This window comes from Dipodomys ordii, unplaced genomic scaffold (genome assembly GCF_000151885.1).
Source record: "Dipodomys ordii isolate 6190 unplaced genomic scaffold, Dord_2.0 Scaffold8, whole genome shotgun sequence".
Taxonomy (NCBI): domain Eukaryota; kingdom Metazoa; phylum Chordata; class Mammalia; order Rodentia; family Heteromyidae; genus Dipodomys; species Dipodomys ordii.
This window is the reverse complement of record NW_012267224.1, coordinates 30,868,407-30,878,846: the sequence shown is the minus strand read 5'-3', so window position 1 is coordinate 30,878,846 and position 10,440 is coordinate 30,868,407. Positions and strand designations below refer to the sequence as shown.

General features: G+C 36.8%; 1 pseudogene; it reads right to left on the bottom strand.

Annotated features, from left to right (window-relative positions):
* Positions 1-4,182: 4,182 nt before the first annotated feature.
* Positions 4,183-4,906, bottom strand: LOC105980233 (annotated as a pseudogene).
* Positions 4,907-10,440: the final 5,534 nt, after the last annotated feature.

Genomic DNA, 10,440 nt, shown 5'->3' with positions numbered 1-10,440 from the left:
TTCTTTACTTCCTTAATTTGATGTTCAGTGTTTATTCTCAGATCACTTAGTTGACTGGTTATGGTGTCCTTGGACTCCCATTCCTTCTGTTGGGTTCCATTCAGCATTCCCTTTGTGGTCTCCCTGACTTCCTTCAACTCTTTGTTAATGGATTCCATGAAAGCCTTTAGTGATCTTTGTGTATTCTCTTCCTGCTCTCTCAATTCCTGTATTACTCTTTGATTAGCTTACTCCTGTTCATGGGATTCCTGTAGTTCTCTTTGAGTGTTCTCAGCCTGTTCATGCCATTCCTGCCTTTCTCTTTGAGTATTCTCAAGCTGCTTATGCAAATCCTGTATCAGTTTTTGAGTAGCTTCCTCACACTTATGATATTCCTGTATAATCTTTTCGATTGCCTCCTCTCTCTCCCTATCACGCTCATACAGAGTCCTTTGTATGCTTTCAACCTTTTGATTTATCATGTTTACCAGCAGCGTTTGTAGAGCTATTTGGGAATTCTCCTCTGGATTATTCATTATCTGTTCTGTCCCCTGATTATGAAGATTAGGTATTGAGATACCCGGATTTGCCATTTTTCTTGTGATTTTCTGGCTTACTCTGCCCTTTTGAGATTAAAATAGCACTAGTTTTGTGCTAGAACACTATCTTAAGGCAAGAATCAACCCAAGTCTGAATTTACACAGTTAATAGTCTACCGATACAATCTAGTTCAACAGATACATCTCTTCAACATCAAACAACTATAGGTTAATGGGCTACGAACCGCAAAGAAGAATTTGGAAGACCAGAAATTATTAGGGTTAGGGAGAGATGTGGGTAAAAAAATAAGAATAGATTGATGTGGGGAGGCTCAGGGAGAGTTAACTAAATCCTAATCTCAAAGCAGGAAATGGGTTGGGTAGGATGAAATCACCAGAAAACCGGAAGTGGTGCTGTGGCACAAGCCGTAAAACTTGTTCCTTGAGCTGAAGAGCTGAGAGACAGCGCCCAGGCCCAGAGTTCAAGCCCCATGACCGACAAAAAAAAAGAAGAACGAAAGAGAGGAGAAGGTGAAAAAGATAAGAAAGGAAGAAGAAAAAGATGAGAAGTTCAGTAGAGCTAAACAAAAAACAAAAAGATAATTAAAAAAGAAAAAAAAGAGAAGGAAGACCAAACAAGAAAGAAAAACGCACACTCATGTATCCCTAAAATAAAAATTATAAGAGAAAAAAAAAGTTTCTGGAAAACAATTTTTTTTTCAAAAAAGGCAAAGATTAAAGATTAAAAATAGTTTTAAAAAAGAAAAAAAAAGAATTTTTTTATATGAGGTACCAAAAATAAAAACAACAACAACAAAAAGAAGAAGATGAAGAAGAAGAAGAGAAAAAAAAAAACTTCTTTGATTTTTTTGGGAGGAGTGGGAAAAATCCTGTATCTCCCTTGTGTCCGTAACCAGCCTCTTGTTGGAGTCTCTGGTCTGCTTGTGGTCCTGTGGCTTGGTTGGTTTCTTAAGTCAGTTTGTTCGAACAGGCAGAAAAATGCTCTGCTTTACCCAGGATTTGTCGATCCTCCTCCCAGGCTAGTTCATTGGGAGACAGATCTGCTTTGAGTATCACAAAAGAGGGGGATGCAGTGATGAGGCTAGATTCTGGGTAGAGTTGAGGCCTTTCAAGAAACAGTAGGTTTTCCCGGGGGCTAGTCTGTGAAAAACTCACAGAGCCCATCCTGGAGACATTCTCAGGGTTTCTGTTTACTGATTTTCAATTGATTGTCAAGGCTGCTAGAGGGAGGGGCAGCCTCTGGTTCTGATTACCCAGTGAAGAAACCCACTCCTAGGGCTGGCACCGGAGCTGGGTGAATTTTCCCTGGGTGGAGCTGAGTCTGGCAGGTCACTTCGCTGTTAAGTTCTTGTGACCTGCTAAATGACTCGTTTTATTCCAAGGCCTGAGTTGGAGCTAGCAGCTCCTCCGAGCTTTGTTGGTATCCAAGATGGAGATCTCTGGTGCTGGCGGGGGAGGGGTGGCCTTCCCTCCTCTGCTCCCTGAGAAGGATTGAGGATGACAGGCTTCTACTCATGCCGAGTCTTAGTTCCTGGGTCATCTCTGGTCTGTGAAATACAGGATGAATATGTCTGCTCCTTGTTGGTTCTTGCTGGTGTTGAGTAGAATCCGCTCGCCTGCTGCATCTGGCTCCTTTGTCCCGGACTCTCTGTGGCTCAGGTGTGGATCTTGTGCTTGCCTGCTGCTGCCACAGCTGCTGCCACCGCCTCGGCTGCTGGCAAAAGCCCAGAAGTGACTCCTTGCCTTGGCTTTCCCTCTCTTGTCTAACTCTCTGTCCTGTGATGGCACACTTGGTGTAATTCTCTGACTTAGGACTGTTCACTGGAACTCTAAAACTGCTTTCTATGCGAGAGCTTACTTAGACTCCAGCTTCTCCTCTGCCATCTTCCCGGACTCCCCTTTTATTATTCTTGAATTAAGTTAAAAATAGTATCAGTAAATTATCCTTATCACTCATTTTTAGTGAAATCAAATAAGATGATAGGAAAAGATATCAGTTTTTATATGTAAAATTTAAACATATTAAGGCAAGTCGTCCTTTTAAGAGTATTCACTGCTCAAAACAGAATTTGCAATTATTAAAGAGACTTGCTTGCTGGCCAAAAGAAAAATTGCAGGAATGAATTGAAGAATTATAAATATGAACTCTAGAGCACTCTAGTGATAGAGAAATTAGTAACAATGGAACTGGGGAAAGTTTCAAGGAAATTATTGAGTTGCTTTAGGTAGCTTTTCTTTAAAGGAATCAAAAACAAAATGTGAGAATATTTTATAGATAATAGGAAGTAATTGAAAGTGTACATGCTGATATATTCCTCTGGGAAAATTAATATCTAGTAACAATTTGAAAGACATAACATATAGTACAATTCAACAAAGCCAGTGGGAAATTGTATTGAGTCCATTGGCCAATGCTTAAATCACAAAATCGATACAGATTTGCCTGTGTATGGGAAGGCCTTAGGAAGATAAATTCAGCCTACAGACACTGAACAATTTTTGTTATAGTTTACCTCCAGATTATTGAAAAATGGAACAATTTTGCAATATAAAATACTTTAATTTGAAGACCTTTTGGATACTTAGGCAATATTGCTTATCAATAAATACTCATTAATCATCTAGTGCGTAACTTGTACTGTGTCCTGGATAGTTGCTTTTATTGTTTCATGTAATTCTCACTTTGTAAATATAAATAGCAGACACAACAGAGTAATAGCTATTTCAACATTTTTATGCTGTGTTCTTAACTTTCATATTACATTTAGATATGTCATGCAATTTATTTTTTTCTTTTGTAAAATGAGTTTATCCAAATGCTTAACTACTTACTGTGTCATTTATGTCATTGGGATGTGTTTGAAATTAAGTGTGCATTCAAAGATAAAGAACAAGTAAACACTGAGCACACTGAATTTTTTTCAGAGGTTATTTTATGCACAATAAGGCCATTAAGACAAGAGGAGATGAGTCAATAGGGCTATTATAACAACTTATGAAAATAATTATTTAATATTAACAGCCTTCTGCTATTTTACTTTACAATGTAGCTAAATTTCTACCCCTTTCCTTATTCATAAGTTAAAAGCATGTATACCAGCATTATGGCAAAATCAATTAGTTTTCATTATTGAAAGATAGAACAAGGAGAAATAAAAGATATACTACTTCCACACAGAATCTATTTCTCTATTAATTTTTCTTCAGTCCCCGACATTGAATCTGAGACTCTAAGACCTCACTTGTTATACTCCTTGTTATATCTCCACTCCTTTGGCATTTATCTTGTTCTTGATAACGAATCTAATTGGCTGGTCTCCAATTTGTGATCTCCCCGTTTCTGAGTCCAAGGTAACTGAGATTACAGGTATTCTTCACCACACCTGGCTGACTCCTCCTTTCAATAGTACATGCACTTCCATGTATACATATTCATGCACTCTCATACCTAAATAAATTCACAACAATAAAAATATAAAAGACACTAAGCTAAGCCTATATATGATTATCATTAACACAGAAACATAATCCAATATTTTAAAATTATTTTTTCTTTCAAATTAGATAACATATTACATGCTATCTGTTTTTGAAGATTATTCTAGTAAGAAATGAATTTTTTTCGACATAATGCAAATTTTATTGGGGAACATGATTAAAGTGGGGTTGATATATCTCAGTGGTGGAGACCTTCATGAGTGCAGGGCTCGCCACTTATCCAGAGGACCACGATTTGGGATGTATTTGACTCCACAGCCATCAGGGATGAGGCACTTCTCAGTTACTATGTCTTCAAACTCATCCACGTTGAACTTGGTAAAGCCCCACTTCTTGGAGATGTGGATCTTCTGACGACCAGGGAACTTGAACTTGGCCCTGCGTAATGCCTCAATTACATGTTCTTTATTCTGCAGTTTGGTGCAATGGACGTTATTACCTGGCCAATGTGAACCCTGGCCACAGTGCCCTGGGGTTTCCCAAAGGCACCCGCATACTTGTCTGGAGCCTGTCAGCCGCAGCACAGGACAACATCTTGTTGATGCGAATGAAGTGGAAAGGATGCAGTCGTACTCGAATATGAAAGCCATTTTTGCCACAACTTTTTACCATATACTTGTTGGCACAAATACGGGCACCCTCCAGGGCTTCAGAGGAGAGCTACTCATATGCATCTGACACCATGTGCCCACAAAGTGGGAACTCATCCACTTTTGCCTTCTTCCGCCCCAGGTCAAAGATGCAGATCTTGGCATCAGGGACATCTTGACAAAAGCGAGACTTTGGGTATGGCTTGATGTTACACTACCGGTAACACCGGGCGGGGCAGCGACCCATGGAGACACCGGAGTCTTCAGTGGTGCGCCGGAGGAAAAGAGAAGAAATGAATTTTTTGTACTGGTCCTGGGGTTTGAACGCCGAGCCAATTATTGTCCCTAAGTTTTGTAGTTCTTGTTGTTGTTGTTTGAAGCTAATTATCTATCACTTGAGCCACAGCTCTACTTCTGTTTTTTAGTAGTGAATTGGAGACAAGAGGCTCACAAGCCTTCCTACCCAGGCTGGCATGAAACTGTGATCCTCAGTTCATAGCTTCCTGAGTAGCTAGGATTAAAGGCCTAGCAACATGATCTGATTTTATATATCCTTATTAATTGAATGTCATTCACAAACCATTACAATTAAATAAGAAAATAGGCAATACCAACTACTACTAGCCTAGTAAAATGGCATTTCCCTATATCCTCTCTCAGTGGTAAATAAGTATTACTTTACCAGTATTAGTTTACTGTTTGCTCCATATTGATATTGCATATTTTGCAATTTCATTTTATTAAAGTTGAGACTATTTATATATTATGCTGCTGTTTCTGCTATTCTGAACATGAGCTATACTATATACCCATTTCATTATAAGTTATTTTCTTAATTTAACAAATTGTAAGTGAATACGGTTAATCTACTCACTTGTTTTATAATTTTCTCCATACAGCTTTTGTTTTTACCTATTGAGTCATGGTAAGTTTTTTATGTGAGTTTCAGAAATACATTGTACCTTTAGGATCAGATAAAGTGCTATTCAGAGGATCTTACAAGTGCTTCAATACCATTAGATACTTGGAAATAGTGACAGTTTAAATTTAGCTATTAATAAATGTTAAGTAAGGAATTAATTATACTTTCCTTACAGCTATACTACTTTGCTAAAAAAAAATCTTCTGACATTTTCTTAAACAGAAGCAGCATCTATCCACTCTGGGCATGGACCTTATGAATACTGAATGCAGTTGCCTGGGGTTCGGCACAACTCACTTGTGGAAATTTTCAACTCTAACTTAGTGCTTCTTCTCATCAATCACATGCTCACTCTAATAATGGTATCTGTAAATGTGCTGACAAGGTACTGCCATCTTAGAATGTGCCTTCACATGCTTACAGGCAAATGTTTTTCCAATATGATTTACTGCTCAGAAGAATATAGGTGTAAATATGCAGTGATCAACAAAGAAGGCATATTATTGTTTAGGATGTCCACTCCTGAGGAAAATGCTGAGATGCTCACTAGCTACTTTAAACCTGTCTTGGACGATTTGCACATATTTGAGCCTATGGCTCTGGAGTCAGATTAGCTTCTGTATTGCTGAACATTTTAATTTGAGATTTCATTTTACATAATGTCTTTCAGTATCACAGGTAAAAGTAACATTAAATATTACAGAATTTTATAAGTATGAAAATGGCACAGTGAAACCCACTAAAATCTGTTACGAAGGAAGTTAAAAGGAAATAGGACAAATAAAATAAAAATTAAAAAACAATAAAAACACAGTTGAATGATTAAAAAGTTATATTAAATAATTGTAGGTTAAATAATTGTAGGTTTTTCTCACTTAAAGATTAGAAAAATACATGCACAGGGGCTGGGAAGGTGGCTCAGTGATAGAGTGCTTGCCTTGAATGCAAGAGGCACTGAGTTCGATTCCTCAGCACCACATAAGCAAAAAGAAAAAAAGCCAGAAGTGGCACTGTGGCTCAAGTGGTAGAGTGCTAGCCTTGAGCTGAAGAGCTAAGGAACAGTGCCCAGGCCCAGAGTTCAGGCCCCATGACTGGACTCTCCCCCCCCCAAAATAAAGAAAGAAAAATACATGCACAATTAAAATGCTGTCAAATGTTAAAATCTGCTCATTACCAGAATGAATGAAATAGCTTGAAGTCAAAAGAATATGCAATGAATAACTATAAATTAAAACAATTATTATTTTTGGTTCCTTGATTTGTGAATGGCATTATACTTGGTTATCTGAAATATATTAATGATAACTGAAATATCCATGAGTGGAAATTGCAGGGTATCTACATACTGAATTGTAAGACCTAAAACCTAGCAAGTGACTGTAGATGAAACTGTGTACTTGAGCCCTGAAATGGACATTGTGTTGACCATCTGTTCCAAAGTCCACTGATCATTAAAGACCAGTATAACAAATAGGTATTTTACAATTGGAGAAGACAATGCTGAAGTATGGGTTGATAGTAGATTCCAACTACAGCAATGGTTTAAAGAAAATTTAAGATACAAAAATTCAGAGCCTACCAATAAGAATATAAATTCATATTTGTGGATCTGAAGTGAAACTTACAGACAGACAATATTGAGAGATTAATAAATGAAGGAGGGTGATAGAAAAGAGATGGGATAATTTGAAAGAGACACAAAAGAGTATGGGCTTGAAAATAATATGAACATGACACATTTAAAGGAAAAATTAATTTAAAAATATAGAATATCATCCAATCATATGATGTCTTATGATAAATTTCCTTTCAAAGGTATTTTTTATTTTTTAATTCAATTTTGTTGTTAAGCTGATGTACAGAGAAGTTACAGTTACACACATAAGGTAATGAGTACATTTCTTGTCAAACATTGTTAGCCCCTCCTCACTTTTCTCCCACAGTCCCTCCTTCCCTCCCCCCAGAAGTTGTAAAGATCATTTCCTGCATATTGTCTTATAAGAATCGCTGTTGCCTTGGGTTACCATTTGTCCTTTGTCTCACCATTTTGTTGACAACAAAAGTATTATTTAATATAAGGCTCGTTGGTTTGACTAATTATTTCTTTTGGTTAGATTCTAGCAAATCTAACAAAAGAATGCAGGACCATGCATTTGCTAGGCAGGCAGTATGTCACTTAAGCTGTACCTCCAATCCATTTTGATTTGGAGTGTATCTTCTATGTATTGCTGGCACAGGCCTAGACTGCATTCCTTCCACTCATGATTTTCATATATTATAGTTTTGAACCCTGGCTCCTTTCACTGACAATTTCTGATGATATGATACTCTATGTCTATCTAAGGTTTATGTTATGTTTATGTTTATATCCATCTAAGGAACACATAGCAGTCTTCCACATTGAGGAGAAGAAATTAAGATTAGCATTTAAATAAAGGGACATTAATGTTATCCTGGATATAACTGTGAATAATTTAAGCTATCCTTTCAGTTAAATTTTTAAAAAAGATTCCTGTTTGTTTGGTGTCTTTTTGTGCCTGCCCATTTATCTAAATTCAACTTTTAAATTCTCCCATGACACTTTAATAGTGAACAATTCCACTTGATCTATGGTTTGGAGAAAAGATTCATGTCTTTTTGTCTGCTTTTTACAAATACCCCCCAGACAGACAATTCTGCTCCCATTTCTCTATGTACAGTTTAATTTCTTTTAGTGAAATGGAATCACATCCTTCTTTGCCAGCTGTGTTCCAGTCTCCCCCAAAAAACTTAGGCTATATAAAATTCATTTTTTCAGATGTTTGCAAGACCTCCTCCACTCTTGCTCCTATATCTTCACTGGCACATCTCTTTAGAATCATTTTGTTCTTTCATTCTGTTTTATCTCTAGTTTTATTGTAGAATTGTATTCTATTTATGTATTTTCTAATTCTTTTATTAGTATGTAAGCTATAAATATGTTCAAAGCAGATACAGAGAAACCCTTTAACCCTTTATTATATTATTTTGAATGAAAAGAAATACAAGTGACTATTATGGTCATTACAAATAAATAAATATAATTTACATTGTAAGACTTCATATGAGCTATTCTTTACTTCCTTTGAACATAAATGTCCATTAAACACTGTTGGCAACTATTACTACAATTTATGGAAAGTAAGGGTTAGATGGACAATGCTATGAATTTATTTACACTTCAGAGAACTGAATTCAGATTTTCACCAAGTTATTAAGGTTACTTATTAATTGTACAGTTCCTCCATATTAAGCACATTCATTCACATACATTCGTATCCTATGACCTTTTTACTTTCATTTTTTTTCTTTTTTTCTTTTTCTTTTTGGTCTGATGTAGGGTCTGAATTCCCTTTTGCTCAAGGCTAGCACTCAACCATGTTGAGCCACAACACCACTTTTGGTTTTCTGGAGACTAATTAGAGATAAGAATCTCACAGACTTTCCTTCTTGGGTGAGGTTTGAACCAAGATCCTCAGATCTCAGCCTCCTGAATAGCTAGGATTGGAGGCATGAGACACCTGGTTCCTTTTTATTTTACGTTCTCTCTTCAGGTAATTCGGTCAATGTCCATGATTATATGAATCATTTGCATACATACTAATAACTCATTTTGTCTCTAGATCATGCCTTTCAAAATATGTGTGTATAAACATGTCTGCAAAAAATCCCTACACTTACCACAGCTGCTTCTTCATTTTTTTACATTTGATTTTTAAATTTTTATTTTTAATATGTTTTTATTGTAAAAATACTGTACAGAGGGGTTACAGTTACATTAAGCACATTTCCTATCAAACATTGTTACCTCGTCCTTTGTTTTTCCCCTACCATCCATTCCTTCCCATCTCCACAACTACACTGCCCAACTCCTCTGCCTAAATTGTAAAGTTCGTTTTCAACTTAGTGTCTTGTACATCTCATTGTTACAATGGGTCAACCTGTATCCCTATTTAAGCATTTTGTTTTTTCCTTTCCCCTCCACAAATTAGAGAAGTGTATATACAAGATGCAGGGCACCAACATCAAATACAGTGAAAAAGGGAGATACCATGGGGGAGAAACATAGAAAAAAAAAAACAAAAAAAATCACATGGTACATTATATATACGTTAGAAACAATAGCAAGAAAGAAAAGAACCACTTGTGTCTAAGGGAAAGCATGGGACCTATGCTTCTTTGGGCCTGGATCACTTCACTTAATGTAATTTTTCCTAAGTCTTTCCATTAGCTAACAAATGGGGCAGAGACATTCTTTCTAATGGAGGCACAGATTTCCATTGTGTATATATATACACTGCATTTTCTTGATCCATTCATCTACTGAGGGGCATCTGTGTTGGTTCCATATTGTAGCTATGGTAAATAATGCTGCAATAAACATAGTTGTGCTGGTAGCTTTAGTAGGGTCTTGTTTGTGATCATTTGGGTAAATGCCCAAAAGTGGGATTGCTGGGTCATAGGGGAGCTCTATGTGGAGTCTTTTGATTAACCTCCATACTGCTTCCCAAAGAGGTTGAACAAGTTTATACTCCCACCAACTATGCAGTAGGGCTCCCTTCGGACCAAATCCCCTCCAGCATCTGTTGTTATTAGAGTTCTTGATTTTAGCCATTCTAACTGGGGTGAGGTGGAACCTCAATGTTGTTTTGATTTGCATTTCTTTTATGGCTAGAGAGGTTGAGCATTTCTTCATGTGTCTATTGGCCATTCTTATTTCCCCTTCAGAGAAGTTTCTCTTTAAGTCTTTAGCCCACTTATTTATTGGGCAGTTGTTTCTTTGAGGATTTGTTGTTGGGGGTTTAACTTTTTGAGTTCCGGTATATTTTAGATTTGAGACCCTTGTCTGTTGTATGGCTAGTGAAGATCTTCT